Here is an 18,670-nt window from a genome sequence, read left to right as displayed (position 1 = left end):
TGAACACATCCTTGGGGGTAGCTACAATTTCTGATTCCTTCGTTGATTGATCTTGGCTACACCCTGGGGTACTTTTATTTATAAAAAATCTTTTTATCGTTAATTGCCGTAAATATTTTTGTGCATCGATAAAAAGATCGAAGCCACTAGGCCCCCGTGTAGGCGCAAAATTAAGTCCCTTCGCGAGTACCTGTGTTTGCACTTTGTCTAATGTTTTTGAACTTAAGTTAAAAACACCTTTTAGCGTGCTGCTTTCTTGCTCCCTACATTTTCTTCTTCCTCTCTTCCCTCTCTGTCTCTTTTCCTTCCTTTCCCTTCCGGTGTCTTCGGTACCCCTGGGTCGTCCAGGCAAGAGAACCTGTTTTTTATCTCCACTGTTCCCTGTGGTGCCTGTTCTAAAAAAGAAACCCCAGCTCTGGGGCAGAGGGAGACGTTTTGGATATACCGTTTGAAATCCATGTCCCCCTCAGGCCTCAACGTCGACCTCGATATCGCCGCTTTCAATTGAATAAATTAAATTAAATTTTACTGGGCTACTGAGGCATTCATTAAACTATATAGAGTTATGAGGGAGGAACTTTTTACCCCTATCTAGAACCATAAGAAAATTGGATTAGATGTGGGTTTGATTGTATTTCCCCTCTCCCCTTCTTCTTTTACAGTTCCATTCATTTACAGTTCCATTCTGTTACAGCTCCCTTTAGTTCCCTAGATTTTCTTTGTCCAGCGTCAGTTCCCTTTTTAGTTTTAGTTTTTAGTTGTCAGTCTTGTTTTTAGATTTTTAGTTCATAGCTTTTAGATTTAGAATGATAATAATATTTTGTGCGACTATTACAAAAGTGATTAATTTTTAAAATGGAACATATTGCGTATGATCCATTTATAATTGTTTTTTAACCAATGTATAACCCTGACGGGGATGGGTAATTTACTTTTTATATTAAAGGATTTGGGCACTTTTGATAGCCAAAATGTTCTAACTAATTTATATGTGTTTATAAATCTACATGGTAAGAATTTTTTATCTAAATGTTCAGGTTCAAGGAGCAAGTACACTTTGAACTATTATCACCAGATGACCAATTCTGACATATGATTAGATGGACCCCATTGGAGGTCTTAAAACCAAAATACCTGTGAATTTTAATTTTAGTAGAATTTGTATAAAATTGTTTAAATGTGTGTGAAGTTTACAAATAAATTTGACAATACTCTGATAAAATTATCTCATTAAATAATCAACAAGTATGTATTTTATTGCAGTCATCTATTAACCCCTGATGGTTAGGGATATTAATTTAAGTATACAAGAATGTTTTAACTTAAACCAATTCTAAAAGGCAAGACAGTGTGATTACAGAACATGAATTATGTAAATCTCGTTGATAAAAAAAAAAAAAAAAAAAAAAAAAAAAACAAAAACAAAAAAAAAAAAAACTTTGTAATTAGGGCTTTATTAAACACAGCCCGCCCCAATTAGACTTTGATTACACAGGGGGTTTATAAAACTCAGAGACCCCCTCCACGTCAGAATATGAGCCTGAGGAAGTCGATGATTCGACGAAACGCGTAGCTCTAAAGTTCCTGCTGAATTTGGCCCAACGTGGCTCCCGTAGCCGGATCAACCAGGCAGCCATTGCAGATAAGGAGAAAAAGTTTTGTTTTTTTTTCCTCCTGCATCACGGACGCGTGATTGGCAATAACGGCTGCTTAAACTGTATCCTGGACTGCACGAGGAGGCCAGGGGTCCAACCACTATGTATGTATGTGAGTCTTGTTGTACCAATTGCTTTTAAAACTAATAAATGTGTTTTAAACCCCACTGACAACGTGCCTCACTTTCTCTACCTACTCCCCCCCCTACTACCACCACTGGGGAGAGTCCCCATCTGATGCCCAAGACTGGAGTTAGAATCCCACGTTGGTTGCAAACAAAGAAGAGTCTACACTGGGGGGAGATGCAGATGGGTTAATTTAACCCCAAAGTTACCAATTTCCTGCAAGGACTCACACATGGCCGTGTGAGTACAGATATATTTATATATTTATTTCAAAACCCTCTAAACCACCATTACCTGTTGTTGGGAGTGACTGGAATTGCTTAAAGAAACCACATTACCGTGTCCGCTTGCACATGGCCGTGTAAGTGTATTTAATATTTTCACCAACCCCCAGCAATATTGTTGTAACCACATTAATTTTATTGTATTTTATTGTTTTTTATTGTCAAATGTTTTTCTAATCCCACGCTCCCCCATTGCTTGTATGTCTCTATATCTTTAAAAGGGTTCCGGATTAACCCTTCCCTGGGGTTGCAGCAGAGGGGAACTCCATGCTGGCTCAAAGCATCTGTCATAGAGCCGTGGTCTAACTTACTGCCACATTGTAAGCACACCTCATATATTAAGCTTAAGGTAAGCGCCAGGTTTTTTCCTATTGTCTCCCTGGTTGCTCTGGCAACATCTCCAGTCCTCCCAGCTATGGGCTTTCCCATTTCCCGCCCCTGTCTTTTGCTGACAGTTAGTGCAGTCTCACTGAACCTTTAGTGTGACGCTTGCCCCTCACTTCCTTTTCCACCATAACCTCTGGATGAGTGAGCACTCTGCTGTAAACTCCTGTACTGGTAGGATTATCTTTTTCACCTGCCTTTAACTACCAAGCACCCACAGAGAGACATTATCCCAACACCTACATCTCTACACAAGTTCCTGTTTTTTATCTGCTTTCCACAAATAAAGTAAAGAAAAGAAACAGTGGTGAGAAAAAATTAAACTAAAAGCATATAATCAGCGCTCTAACCTAAAAATCTATACCTATATATTAATTATAATAACAAGGTGCTCTATACATGAAAAAGGGGAATCCCCTATAGGAAAAACCCTAACATTAATTCCTCACAACCTATTTTGGTAGATTAGGGAATGGCTGCCTCAGGAATAAACAAACCTATCCACAAGGATTGTATAACATGCACAAAAATTACAACAGAAAGGAACAGATATTACAACATATACAGTGATTCCCTGGCGCACTACCAGATATTAAACCTGACAGAAGGAGGTAGTCCCATAAATCGATTGATGATATGAATGAGATCCACAGTCCACAATGTCCCGTTCTTTTAGATTGGAGACTTGTCTGGAAATACAAATGAAACAACCATTGCGCAGTACCCTATGGTCAGTGTTTCACACCCCCACCGTTGCTATCTACTTACTTAAAAATAGACAGAATTGGGCCTCAAAAGGTTTCTTTACTTCTCCTCACGGTTGGCTCCAACTGATTCCTGCTACTGGTACACGATTTTCACTTCCAGCATCAGCAACACCATAACCGATTGGGAACAGAAAAGGGCGCCAATAGTGTGATACTAAAACATTTATTATTAAAAAATACAGGCTTAAAGACATGAACTCACATGCTAAAAAGCCCTATGAGTGTCCTACAACGTGCCGTCCGCTTCACATGCAAGGATGCCGAGGGATTGCAGGAGGAGGCTGGAATCGGCGTGGATCCCCGCTTCGTGGCCGCGACTCGGAGCGCCTGGTCCCTCCTCCGATGACGTTCCCCGCCAATTAACCTCTTCTCCCTGCACAGGGTCTGCACGTCGCTGCACGTCTTGCAAGCTCCACCCTACGCGCGTTTCGTGACTCTGACGTCACTTCTTCAGGGGTAATGGAGCTATGAGGGCCTAGAGGTAATTTATACCTTTGTGCATAGCTGCCGTGGTGTTCCCATTGGATGGATGTCCTAATTGGGAACTCCTACTAATTGTCCACTTGTTCGCTGTTATCAGGCAATTCGTGTGTAGCAGGTTTAACCACTTCATGCCTGGACAGCAATAAGCACTACATAATACACTTCAGCATACTGTGAAATATCTTACAAAAGACAATCATTATACATTACATTTGCCTATACATCTCATAAAAACAAATACATGAATAAAACTCTAATGATTAAAGGAATAAATAAAAAGTAAAAAGTAAAAAGTATAGACTTCTTGGATCTCACATTGTTCATAGAGAAAGGGTCCATTGAGACTAAGACTTTCTATAAAAAAGTAGATGCCAACACGTATTTCCTGGCATCTAGCCATCACAACCATAGATGGATTAATAATATTCCTAAGGGCCAGTTCCTAAGAACTAAAAGGAATTGCTCTCAACTGGAGATATTTGAGATGCAGGCCAATTCTCTTAGGGATAAGTTTATTCAGAGAGAGTATAATCCTAATATGGTTGTGAAGGCCCTAGAGAATGTAAAGAGTATAAACAGAGATGACCTTATCTGTATGGACAGTAAGAGATCAAAACAGTCAGATGGTGTAGAGTTTATCCCCTTCATAACCAAATATAATGGGATGTCAAACAAAATAACACAAATAATTAAAAAACATTGGGGTATACTACAGGGGGATACAATCCTTAAATCAATATTACCCAAACACCCCCAAATAGTGTTCAAAAGGGCTAACAATCTAAAGCTCCAGCTATCCCCAAGCTGTCCATTTAATTCCATGAAAGCACAAAACACAACATGGCTCAAGGAATTGGATAGATTCTTCACGTGTGATAAATGTATTGGCTGTAGATACAGCAATAAATGCAAGCATTTTCAATCCAATGTCACGGGCATTACATTTCCCAATACACATAGTGTCTCCAGTCACTTTAAAAATAAACATGGAAAAAATCCGGAAGGGTTAATCTGCAAAGGGATTGAATGTCCCAAGCAGAATTGGAGAGGGGGAGATAAAATAAATCTAATATCCAGATGCGAAAGCTACTGGATATATACCCTCAAAACCATGACCCCGAGAGGACTTAACATTGAATTTGACCTCGCAGCATTTTTGAGGGATAGTTAGGTCTGTATACTGCTGTTGTTGAATATTACCTAACCAGGCTATCTGATCTTTGTATTCAAAGTATTCTCTTTCCACCTCTGGGTCCTATATGCTGTCACTGGCAGGGAGCTAGTATAATAGCTATCTTGCACATTGAAATAAGAAGCCACAAGGTTGCTTATTACTTTTTATTTATTCCTTTAATCATTAGAGTTTTATTCATGTATTTGTTTTTATGAGATGTATAGGCAAATGTAATGTATAATGATTGTCTTTTGTAAGATATTTCACAGTATGCTGAAGTGTATTATGTAGTGCTTATTGCTGTCCAGGCATGAAGTGGTTAAACCTGCTACACACGAATTGCCTGATAACAGCGAACAAGTGGACAATTAGTAGCAGTTCCCAATTAGGACATCCATCCAATGGGAACACCACGGCAGCTATGCACAAAGGTATAAATTACCTCTAGGCCCTCATAGCTCCATTACCCCTGAAGAAGTGACGTCAGAGTCACGAAACGCGCGTAGGGTGGAGCTTGCAAGACGTGCAGCGACGTGCAGACCCTGTGCAGGGAGAAGAGGTTGATTGGCGGGGAACGTCATCGGAGGAGGGACCAGGCGCTCCGAGTCGCGGCCACGAAGCGGGGATCCACGCCGATTCCAGCCTCCTCCTGCAATCCCTCGGCATCCTTGCATGTGAAGCGGACGGCACATTGTAGGACACGCATAGGGCTTTTTAGCATGTGAGTTCATGTCTTTAAGCCTGTATTTTTTAATAATAAATGTTTTAGTATCACACTATTGGCGCCCTTTTCTGTTCCCAATCGGTTATGGTGTTGCTGATGCTGGAAGTGAAAATCGTGTACCAGTAGCAGGAATCAGTTGGAGCTAACCGTGAGGAGAAGTAAAGAAACCTTTTGAGGCCCAATTCTGTCTATTTTTAAGTAAGTAGATAGCAACGGTGGGGGTGTGAAACACTGACCATAGGGTACTGCGCAATGGTTGTTTCATTTGTATTTCCAGACAAGTCTCCAATCTAAAAGAACGGGACATTGTGGACTGTGGATCTCATTCATATCATCAATCGATTTATGGGACTACCTCCTTCTGTCAGGTTTAATATCTGGTAGTGCGCCAGGGAATCACTGTATATGTTGTAATATCTGTTCCTTTCTGTTGTAATTTTTGTTAAAGAAAAGAAACAGACTTGTTGTGCTTGGAAAAGAGGGCCGAGTTGACACTATCTGGGCTAAATCATCTTACATATGACCCTGGCTTTCAGAATAAGATTGCACAGGTGCTCCTAACATTAAAACTAAACAGCCAATGTGGACCTGATCTAGTGCAATCAAAGTTACTGTGACTCAGTGCCCCATCCATTACCATACCACTGACCTCCCTAATCAAATCAAAAACACTATTTCCAACTACAGGTCCATACCTTTTCTCCCAATACTATCCAAAGTCATGGACAAATGTCCTCTCCAATTAAACCCTTAGGGCCTCATGTAGTAAAAAGCAATAAGTCACTTCTAAAAAAAAAAAATTGCCGAAAAAAAAAATCGCCAAACGCACGGCGAGAAGCCGCTGATCACCAGCTTGTCAAACTCGTGCTATTCTAGTAGCTCAATTAGCTTATCGAGGCTAATCGCCACTCTAGAATTGCTATTTCCTCTCCAAATCATCTCGCAAGGAAAAGTTGGCAAGAAGGTGGTGAGAAGCTGCCGATAAGCGGCGAGATGGCACTTAGAAAAAATAATGCATTTTCCTGCATCGGTTGATGCCGGGAGACTCCGGAGCTGGTATCCATTAATATCAGCACCGGAGACCCCCAGCATCAATCTGATGCAATAAAAATGCATTTACAGGCAACTTCGTTACCTCAGCGGCTAGCCACTAAGGCAATGAAGGGGTTAAGGGACAACAGTAGCTTTATTGGGGGCAGAGGGGGTGAGTGAAGGTGGTCCTTGGCCTTTCACTCACCCCCTCTTCCCCTAATAAACATTAAAATATGTAATAAGCCCTAATACATAACCCACCCCCTGTACCCACACATAAAACCATTAGTTAATATTTTTTAACACAGGATTGATAACATAGGCCGGCAGGTATCCCCGGGTGGTCCCACGGGTGTCCTCAGGTGGTCCTCACGGGTGTCTGCGGGCCCTTGGGTGGTCCCCTGGGGCATCTGGGGGTCCTCAGGTGGTCCCTGTGTGTCTGGGGGCCCTTGGTGGTTCCAACGGGTGTCTAGGGGGCCCTAGGGTTGTTCCCATTAGTGTCCGGGGTCTCCACAGGGGTCTCTGGGTTGTTCCCATGGATGTCCGGGGGTCCTTGGGTGGTCCCCGTAGGTCACTGGCCTACAGTACCAACCCTGTAGTAAAATAAATAAAGATGGCATACATCTCAATAAATACACCTCCCCCTCCAAACACATCATACAGTACAATAATGGGCAAAATAACTATTATTCAGATATGTATAATAGCTAATTTGTCAATTATTAAAGAAATACAGTAGGCAGCATAAATAAAGTAATTAAAAACCATTCTACTTACCCCTGGCATCATGAAGGGCGTCTTTGTCAGCATACTGCAGGGCCATGTCCTTCGTTGCCAGAAAGAATACATTCAAAAATACAATCTAATGACGCCTAACCCCTTCATCACCATAGTGGTTAATAATCGCTATCGTAATTAAGGGGTTAAACCACTTTCCCTCACTATCCATCCAGAAAGCCTAACCATCCTCCCCAGGCAACTACCCCACCCTTCACCCATTCATTGGTACAGTGGGTACATCTTATCCCATATAATATGGGCATGATTTAACACTATAGCAATAAATTGTGAACCTACCAAAAAACAGGCTCAAAATACAACACATTACATATAAAAATCCACACATTACAAATGCCAATAAACCAATTGATTGGCACAGTGGGTACATCACGCCCATAAAATATGGGAATGATTTAACACTATGCCAGTCAATGGTCAACCTACAAAAAATCAATCACCAACAATATCTAATGCATTCCAAACAATCACCAAATAAAAAAAAATAAAAAAGTAAACACAACATAATTACAACCAATCAATTAATCAAATACCAAATTAAACCAGAATGAACTATTTCAATACCAAAACAAAAACATCAATAAATAAAATAAATCTCCAAACAAACACCATAATTGAAAATCAAAACACCAAAAATAAACCACTATTAAAATGCAAACATCAAAGAAAACCGAGAAATTAAGATTTAAAAACACCACCAAAAATGCCATAATACAACATGAAAACGCAAAATACATGAGCATAGAAATTGAAAAAAATGAGCCACAATACATATAAAACACATACAAGCAACCATTTTGCAAAACAACCACTGCTTATTACTGTATGTATGTATATCCCTAAAGGGGCTATACATAAATACATTAGCAATGAATGTATCAAAAAAAATACAATGCCAAAAAAATACAGTGAATAAACCTGTAAAATAAAAATAAAATACATTCATTTTTTTGTTTCTTACCTTTAGATGTCTTCACCCGCCGATTCCCGTGGTCTCCGCAAACTCTTGAACCAATCCACAATCTCAAACAGCAACGGCCTACAGGTAAAAAAAAATCCAAAGTCCTTTCATTCTTTCTTTATCGTCATCTGTTAATTGTCATCCATTTTGGGTTCTTCTTCTTCTGCATCTTCTTCTTCATCTGTAGCTGTATCTTCATCCATCTTCATCTTCATCTGTAACGCATTGTAATCCAATTGCTGGAGGAGGTCCTCCCTCCTCGGCTTCTTGCCGTCAAATGAGGCTGCACACGCTTTTAAAGGCCTGTATACCGAATGACCAGAATGCTCCTAAAGACAACCAGCTACAATACATGGTGGGGCCAAAAGAGGAATATGAAAGGATGTTCTGATGCAGATTATTTCGTCTTTCAAAGTTAATATAAAACTTGCACTCCAAACCTGATAGTTGCTGCTTTTTGGGTAAAAGGGTTATTGAATACCATAGAATTTTTCCAAAATCACTCACGAGGTGTTCTGGTTCCAATGTTGTATATACTGGCACACATCATTATTTGAATCCTTGGAGCTGTCAGTGAATGTATGAGCAGTGAAAGCAAAAAAAAAAAAAAAGTTTCACATATCATTAGAGCCAGGCGCTTACTTAGGTGGAAAGAAAGTTTTGAACATCTGCTGCCTCATAATTTTACATAGGTTTGACAAGGCCAGAGGTTGCAGTTTCATTATTTTTTGTTTTCCCCAAATGAAAGTCCTTTCAATAGTTATTGAATGAGGAGGGCTTTAATTCACTTACTTAAGTTATACACATTTTCAGAGACGTTTATAAAGTAAGTTAATTAATGAAATAATCTCCAAGGTGTGGATTTAATGTGTGTATTTCTGAGACTTAGGGCCTCATGCAGTAAGCGTTGATAAGGGAATTATCACCATTTTATAGCCAAAATTGGGTTTGAGATTCAGTAAGCGCCGATAAGTGCTTGATTTCGCCAGGTTTCGGAGCCGATTATTTTGTTATGGCCAGTCGGCTGCCGATAAGCCTGTTTTCGCCACTGATCGCCACTTTTTTAAATCGGCTGGATTCAACAAAAAAAAACAGCTTATCGGGGCTGATCGGCACTACGAAATTGAGATGTTATGGCCGATTTCTCCCGCCAACTAAAGTTGGCAGTTTGGACGGGAGAACGATCGCTAAGGCTGCCGGAACGGCACTTAGAAAAAAAAAAATCTTCTGTACATCAATGGAGTCAATGGAGCGGGGACGTATAACATTATAGTACTGTTTACGTTTCATTGCTCACAATACAAACGTCATTTGCATTACAGTGTGGGGGGCATTCCCTGCATTGTGTCACGGCTGACGTGTATTATTTGCATAACATTATACTTTTACATGTTTGCAGCATTTGCGGGTCACATTACTCATCATGTGATGATGTTGCAAGGGAAAATACTATACTCAACTCTTAAAGGAGAACCTCACATCATAGCACACATTTTACTGCATTGATCGACAATTGTTTACATGATGTTACACATGTCACACATGTCACACATACACCGTATATTCATGTTCCTTTACATTACACAATGCTTGTAATGTGTCACGCATCTTTAAACGTTCATGTACATCTAAATTCTCATGTTTACATCTACGTTTGGTCCTCCCTATTTTCATGACGTCACTTATTGGACGCGCAATCACATTGCATGTTTACATTATAACCGTTGCATTACAAGCACTTCAACCTAACTTATACGCACATGTACAGTAATTCATCATTGGGACACCTTGTAAACTCATTCTATAGCAACTATCCTCATTACACAAATGCATGCATATGCACACGACTATTCATTGTTGGCAACATGTCACAATAACATGGCTAATTACACATGTTACACAAAACTTTTCCCACATCAATCTCAGCCTTTTTGTCTCATTACATGACTGACTCTTGCGTTCACAAGTTTTACATGCATTGCACATGCAACTATTTATTTGCAAGCAATGTTTCTACAAAGCATCACGTCACATCATTGGCAAATATCATCATTCCCTGCAGAATACACACAACAACTGCACACAGCTTGCCACACAAGTACTTTATTATGTTCATGTAAAACCTTGCATTTTACTATGTCACCTGACATCATTATACCTATTTAAAGGACGCCCATTACCTGCTCATTCACAGCTACTCATTTCAAAATGTTGAGATTGTTTAGGAGACGGAGGAACATTCTTTTCTATGACATGCTTGATGATGAAGACAATCATATAGGGCAAGGGAGGGACACACCGAGGGACAGTGACAGGGACAGTGACGCGGATACGACAGGGACAGGGAGAGGGACAGGCCGAGGGACAGGGAGAGGGACAGGAGATCAGAGGAGAAGACAGAGGAGACAAGTTGTGCCTCATCCGCGTCTGTACAGGGAGAGAACCCTGTTAGATGGGATGAGTGAGGAGGAGATTGTAAGTCGCTATCGTTTGAGTTCAGCAGCAATCTTAGCTCTTTATCAGGAGATAAGGGGAGATTTAGATTTTTTCACAGCCAGAGGTCGTGCAGTCCCTGGGCTTGTTAAAATGCTGTGCTCATTACATTATCTTGCTTCCGCGTCATACCAGACAACTGTGGGCATAGTGGGCGGGGTCTCGCAATCTACATTCTCGCGGGCCTTGACCCAGTTTCTCTATGCACTCAATAGACGCGCTAGGAATTATATTCATTTTCCTACAGAGGCGACAGAGTGGCTGGAAGTCAGGACTGGCTTTTATAATATAGCAGGGATACCATGTGTGCTGGGTGCAATCGATTGCACACATGTTGCTTTGATTGCACCTAGTCAGAGTGAGCATGTGTACCGCAATCGGAAGCACTACCATTCACTCAATGTACAGGTGGTATGTGATGCGACGATGAGGATAATGCATGTGGTACCCAAATTCCCTGGTTCCAGTCACGATTCCTCTATCCTGAGGAACTCTTCAGTCTTCCATGCGTTCGAAGAGGGACATTTTGAATATGGTTGGCTGCTGGGTGAGTACACATTTACATGTTATAACACAAAACACATTTTTATTTAGGAATGTTGGCATTGTACCATTTGATCACTAATGTCAGCTTATGTGTGCTCCATTCATTATAGGTGACTCAGGATACGGAATTAGGCCGTGGCTCTTGACTCCGGTGCTAAACCCTCAAACTGAAGCAGAGGAGAGGTACAATGCAGCCCATATATCTACAAGATCTGTTATAGAGAGGACATTTGGCCTACTCAAGACCAGATTTAGGTGTCTGGACAGAACTGGTGGGGCTCTTCTATACAAGCCTCAAAAAGTCTCTGATATTATCCTTGCCTGTTGCATTTTGCACAATGTTGCACTCAGGCACAATGTACAATCAGACCTAGCTGAGCCTTTGGTAGACGAGCATCCCACCCATGTAGCTGCTGAAAATGAACAAACAGCCAGTGGTGGCCAGACACGCCAGAATCTCATCAATTCATTTTTTTCTTGTAAGTAAAAACAGATATGTTCCAAGTTCTACTTTTATACTTACATTATGTTATCTTAACAATAATGTTTTTTTATATAACCTTCTGTTAGGACACAGATGAATATGGGTTGCACACCTTTCTTTTCTCTGCTGTGTGCACAAAGGGATGTGGCACCGGTATGTTATTGTTGCACAGGTTATATAATCCCTCTTCAATTGTACTTTAGTTGTGTGTATGTGAATACAACTGGGGTAACAAAGCACTAATATTTTAGCATTGTGTTGTTCCTTATGCTAACACAATACACATATTATGCCCATACTCATTCATGCTTCTAGTATGCTTACATACAATGTTATTGGTGCAGTGTAACATGTACATCCATATGATGTGTACACCAGGCTCATTTACATTTTGAATGTCATTAAATATACATGGTGTTGCACATTTAACACCAAATACACACTTTGATGTGTTGTTTACGGTACTGAAGATGGCATGTCAATGTTTGCAATTTATATATTGTTCCTTTGCATTATAGGTATATTTGCAGTATGACTGATCATGGTATGTATATTTGCTGACATCTCTCATAAGATGTGGCTACCTCAATCTTCCTATAATTATTTGAACTAAAAACCCAACATATTGGTTTAAACACAAATGTTACATATATGTACTTTCTGTATCATGTATATGCATTTAGCTACTCTTGAGGTTTCATGTGCATTGTATTACAAAATGATTACTCACATTTCATCACATTTTATGTATGTTTCCTTATAATTTCCATTAATGTAATATAGAGGTGTTTGGAGAAAAGGGGATAACTGTACTTATTTGTTTACTTACGGGAGCACATTCATCACTAGCATAGACACACTTTTTAAGACAACTGTTTGTGTCTCTATCAATTGGTGTAGGATCCATGTATAACACCGACAAATGATAACACCAGCTTTATTATGGTAGCTTATATCATCATATTGACTATACTATGTATTTTTAAACGATTAATAAACACCGTAAACTATAGTTAGTTAGGTTAATGAAATATACACAGAAACGTACTTCATAACATGATGGTGATGTCATATTCAGAACATCATGCATTGGAGGGGACCATAACATCTGGCCAGTAACATTATTTGCTACAGTCCCAAACCATTTTATCTACATACCCATGTAACAAGAGATTTTAAATATAAATGGCTACTTGGTTGTAAGTGTCCTTTACATTGGGAGAAGGAGTGGCTCAGTGAGTAAAGACACACACTGGCACTGATAGTTTGAAGCAGGGGAGTCTGGTTCAATTCCCGGTGTGGGCTCCTTGTGACCTTAGCCAAGTCACTTTATCTCCCTGTGCCTCATGCGGCAAAAAAACATTTGTACGTTCCACGGGCCAGGGACCTCAGGCTGAAACATGTGTCTGTAAATCGCTGCGTACAACTAGCAGCCCTATACATGAACATGCTCATATTATTATTATTATTATTGTGACATAGTTTCGACAGTCATACGTTCCATTACACAATAGAATACACAAATGTGTTAGCAGAGTGGGAATGGTTGTTATATAAAAAACACACCATGTCATAAAATGTTAGTAGTCATTAAAGAACACTCAAGAAAAATTCAATAGGCACTATTTTGCAACATCATTATGTTAATTAAGTGCTTATGCAATATAGGCATAAGGGTATCACTTTTTTAATTGTTTGTTAATAAGCGCTGCAAGCAATATAAAATTAGTTCCATATGTAGTATAGTAGTCGGTGGCTCCTCCTCACAATCATCTCATATAAAGGTAGACTCTTCTGAAATCATACATTGATCCGATTGTATCTTCCCCGACATCTCTGAAATACAGCAAACACATGATGGTCAAATATGGCACCTTACTATATATGTATCCGTGACAACGCGTTACACAGCTCTATATGATTGTGTACATACACACGTCACTCATTTATATGTTACAACTACAAGTGTACATCAGTATGTAATTTTTATTATCATTTGTAGCAGCCATAACTATGTATATGAAGTGAACGTTGCCTGTATACTGAAAAATGTGCGCGCACATCTTAGTGTGCGCACGCACTTCACGCTTGGCTCCACTAACTGTTAGCGCATGCGCAAAACAAAGCGAACGTTGTGCGTTCAATACATGTAGAAAATACCAGTAAACATCACATCTTTATTTCAAATACAATGAAGATGAAACTAAAATCATTCTAAACGAGTACATCTGTATTCTTTTAAACCAGACGTGTTTGGACAGAAAGGACGGCCGATAACACAATGCGCAAATGCAATACGTGTGACGTCATGTTAAGCCAGCGTGAAACGCACGCTAACACTCCTCCCACTCAATTAACATTCGGCTAACGCCCAGGGTACGCCTACAAACACTGAGCCGCACGCATCACACACTGCAGTTACCGTTACTATAACAAAACATGACAGCCAATAGGCTTTGAGGCGCGCACGTCGCTTGGGGGCGGGACTTACATCCGTAATCCTTTTTAAGGATGCCTTGGCCCATGACAAGGGTCCCACGTCATACGTGGTGGACCCGGTTTTCAATGTTGTAGATGTTGCATGATAACAAAACAGGTATGTGTTAGAGTTATGGAAAAATGTTGCTAATATGTTTAAAGGGATAGGAAAGTACGTATATGTATACCGTCAGCAATGTGTACTACTCTTTCAGGTTCTACTATATTGTATTAGGAAACAATTTGTTTGTGATCGCTACATGTTATGCAGTCTGCAATGTTACGCTGTATCCACGCATTGAAAGTGAAAATGGTGGTTACAAAAAAAAAAAAAATTTAAACGCAGAGTCAACGCATAACGATTGTTATATTTACCATTCTTCTAGAATTAACTCTTCGCCTGGCTGCAACTGGTCGCTCCAGAAATGCAAGGCATTTTCATCCACGCTTGACCCAACCGCTGAATCCAGTATGACACATATCTCCTCCAGGATGCGCTCATAGGAATCGCCACTGCTTTCTTCAAATAATTGGTCGGGAGGTAGGTTCATTTCTTCGGGTTCCCATTCCAATGCATTTTCAGCTGAAAGGCTTGGTACATAATCATAGTACTTTTGTTCTTGTACAATGTGGGTTTCAGGAATGGAGGCTGCAGATATTGCAGCACGTATCGATTCAAACGGATCAGTAGTAGCGGATACATTGCTATTGCCATTAGAAATAAATATGCCTTTCACGACAATATAAGTGCCGTCTTTCAGGAGAAATTGTTTTTCCGGGGCAATCTTCCAGAAACCATAGGTGTGTTGTAGCTTATCCTGGTCACGTTCAAAAAAGTCATTACTTGATAAAGTGAATCTTATTGAGGAATTAAAATTCCGTGCATGCTTACGGTCTTGGTAATAAGGATATTTTGCTCGAATGAAATCATCGATTTGGCGTGTGCTTGCTTTCTGTCCGCGACTGTTCAAGATGGCTTCACAGATCATGTACTTATACCCTAAAAGGGGATTAATATTGTTAACGAATTCATCAGCCATGTCTGAGTAGCACAAAAGCTGTGTGCAGGTCTGTGTTATTTGCTCATCAAAATGAATGTGCTGAATGGCTAACAAACTCCTGTTTTTCCTTGTCAAGGTCAACAAAACTAACTACTTTGACTCCTTATTTCAAACGCCAATTGGATTTGTTTGTCTAATTGGGTTAACAGTTGTGGTTCGTGATATGGGACTGTGGGAGAAACATTTCTCCTTCTTTTATCTCGTTTGTGAAAAACATCCCTAGACTTTGAATGCGTTCACATAGTGTTTTTTTGAAAACTAACAAAGACCACTGTGTGAAAATATTTCTTAGCCAGGCATATCAGTAAAAACACACACCTGCAAAAAGAAATGTTTTTTCCCCGCTTACATTTCTGTGTGTATGTGAAAGTCTGGTTAACTCCCTGTCTGCATGAGTTTAAATACGTGTGTATATATATATATATATATATATCTAAATATATCTCTCTTATAAAAATATATATATATTTATATATTATATTTTATTTTTTTTAATATTGCAGGAGTACACACAACATTGATGGCAGTAAGTATACCTTGTATGAAACCTATTTAAATGGTGAGAAACATGATTGAATGAAGTAATAAACATTTGTTTAAGCACAATACTGTTAGAGTCTCATACTTAGGATATTTCTCAAACATTATGCCTGTATTATTAAAATAGTGTGCTTTCACAAGGAAGCATGAAGTGTATTAGTTTGTAAAATACATGTATACCAGTTTATATAGTACTATATATATATATATATATATATATATATATATATATATACACACACACACACACACACACACACACACACACACACACACACACACACACACACACACACACACACACACACACACACACACACACACACACACACACACTCTGTGTGTGTGTGTGTGTATATATATTTTTATACATTCTGAGATGTTATTGAAACAAGAACACACAAATGATTAAAGGACAAAATTAGAATGCCCAAGCAAGGCAAAGGTAAGTAATAATTTACACATAATCCTGCTGTACACGAACAAGAAAGATGTTTGCAGTTACTTAGGTGTTTTTATAAATGCATGTGACTAATATGCATATGCAATTCTTACATCAATTAACACACCCAAATGCAATGTTTTGCTGCAAAGTCAATGGCAGCTTCTCTAAACTTTGCAACTGGTTCCAGGTGGACCATTACTGAACAGACGATTAATACATAAATATTTATAACACTATTCATTAATTGAGTGTTAACATTTCCAAAACTTCACGTGTACAAGAACATACTTGAAAGTTTGGAAACAACACAGTCTTCAGCATACATACAATAGTAATTAGATAATGTGAAGTCAACAAAACAAGGCCAAAGACATATTTTCTGAATTATAACATTTATTTTTTTTGTTCCTTTTGCGAGCGAGTAACAGGCCTGCTTGTTGTCTCTTGAATTTTCCTTTTTCTTTTGCCACCAACTTTAGGCACAGCAGAGCCACTTTGAGTGGCCTCTGGCACTTCACGGGCAGGGCTTGTGGGCAGTGACTCACCTACAGGGCTTTTGGGCAGTGACTGTTCACCTACGGGGCTTGTGGCCAGTGACTCACCTACAGGGCTTGTGGCCAGTGATTCACCTACAGGGCTTTTGGGCAGTGATTCACCTACAGGGCTTTTGGGCAGTGATTCACCTACAGGGCTTTTGGGTAGTGACTGTGAGCAAGTTGGTAGACACTGCACAAGTGATGGTTGGTCTGTTTCATGTGTGTCTTTTGTTGTTTTTGACCAAAAACTGGTCAGTAGTAACTGCTTGTATTTTGTTTTTGTGGGCTCCTTTGTAGGTGTCAGCTGCTGATTTTGTACAGATGGCAGTGGTAGTATGTCGTCAGGAACCTGCACAGCAATCTCTGCTACTTGACCGGTAACATTTGGGCCTGGTGAATGAATATCAGATGAATGTGGTGAAAACTGACCTGCATGAACAGATCCTGGCTGGGAGGTGTTGAATTGTGGTACATTAGTCATTCTCCAGTAATTAGCTTGTGTTTGCTGAACAACTAATGCTTCGAATGAGGTGTTGATTTTTTGCAACTGTTTCGGCACTTCAATGAAGACTCTGTGGAGATGTGCCAATTGTGAAACTGTTTCTTCCTGCAGTGCAATCATCCTTTCCAGCACTGTCATGAAGTCAGAATGGCGACGATTTTCTGCTTCCACAATTTTTCCCTCAGAAGCTACAATTGCATCGTATGTCGTATTTGCTGGACGATTTGCCGGTAAAACAGTTTCAATTGGAACGTCTTCATGGTCACTTGCTTCTATTTGTGTGTGTATGGCGGTGGCGTCATCATCATCATCATCATAATCCTCTTCATCATGTTCTACAAATAAATGTACAAATTATTAAATGTCATGTTAATCTCTGCTGTGTTACTATGTAATTGTACTGTGTCATAAGTAACAACTAACATGTTTCCATACGTTTTATAACCTCACATTAAAAACTACCTTGACTTAAGAATAATGTTTGGACTCAGAATGAAATATGAGTGAATGAAAACTTGCTGTAAACTCACAACTCCTACATGATAGTTAACATCACTAACACAATACATGTTGCCTTACACTTCATTTTCACTGACACTAAGTAATCCTATTTAAAGAAGATGTGCAAAACAAATAATGAACATGACAACATAACATATAGAAGAGCACATATTATATGGCCACCAACTGATACACTCACCTTCTAGGTGTGTTGAGCTGGCTGACCCAGGTGAAGACACTTGTTCAGTCTCAGGTGACACATGTCCTTCAGGGGCAACTATATATAACAATAACATAAGTTTTACATTTACATGTGTAAATATTGAACAAACAGTTATTGTATGTTCTGTATTTATGAGTATCTAACAGCATCATTTCCTTAACCCAAAATGTGTGTGTGAAAGTGAACATAAATAGTTGTAATAACAATGTACATGCCTGTGTACTTAGAAGTTTTGAGTTCCCTAACATACAACATACTATGGTTCTGCAGTAATGCGTGAGGAAAAATACATTAAATTTTTACATAAAAATCATATGTTGTGTAGTGATATCAGTATCATAATGTACATAACTATCATGAGATGACCATTCACAATGGTTATCATGAAGGTGGTCATATTGCAAAAAGTGTTGTTTTTGGTAGAGGATATGTGTGGTACATTAATATAAGATGTGGCACACCTGAATGTGGCT

This window comes from Ascaphus truei, chromosome 4, assembly GCF_040206685.1.
Source record: "Ascaphus truei isolate aAscTru1 chromosome 4, aAscTru1.hap1, whole genome shotgun sequence".
Taxonomy (NCBI): Eukaryota; Metazoa; Chordata; class Amphibia; order Anura; family Ascaphidae; genus Ascaphus; species Ascaphus truei.
This window is presented reverse-complemented; position numbering follows the sequence as displayed.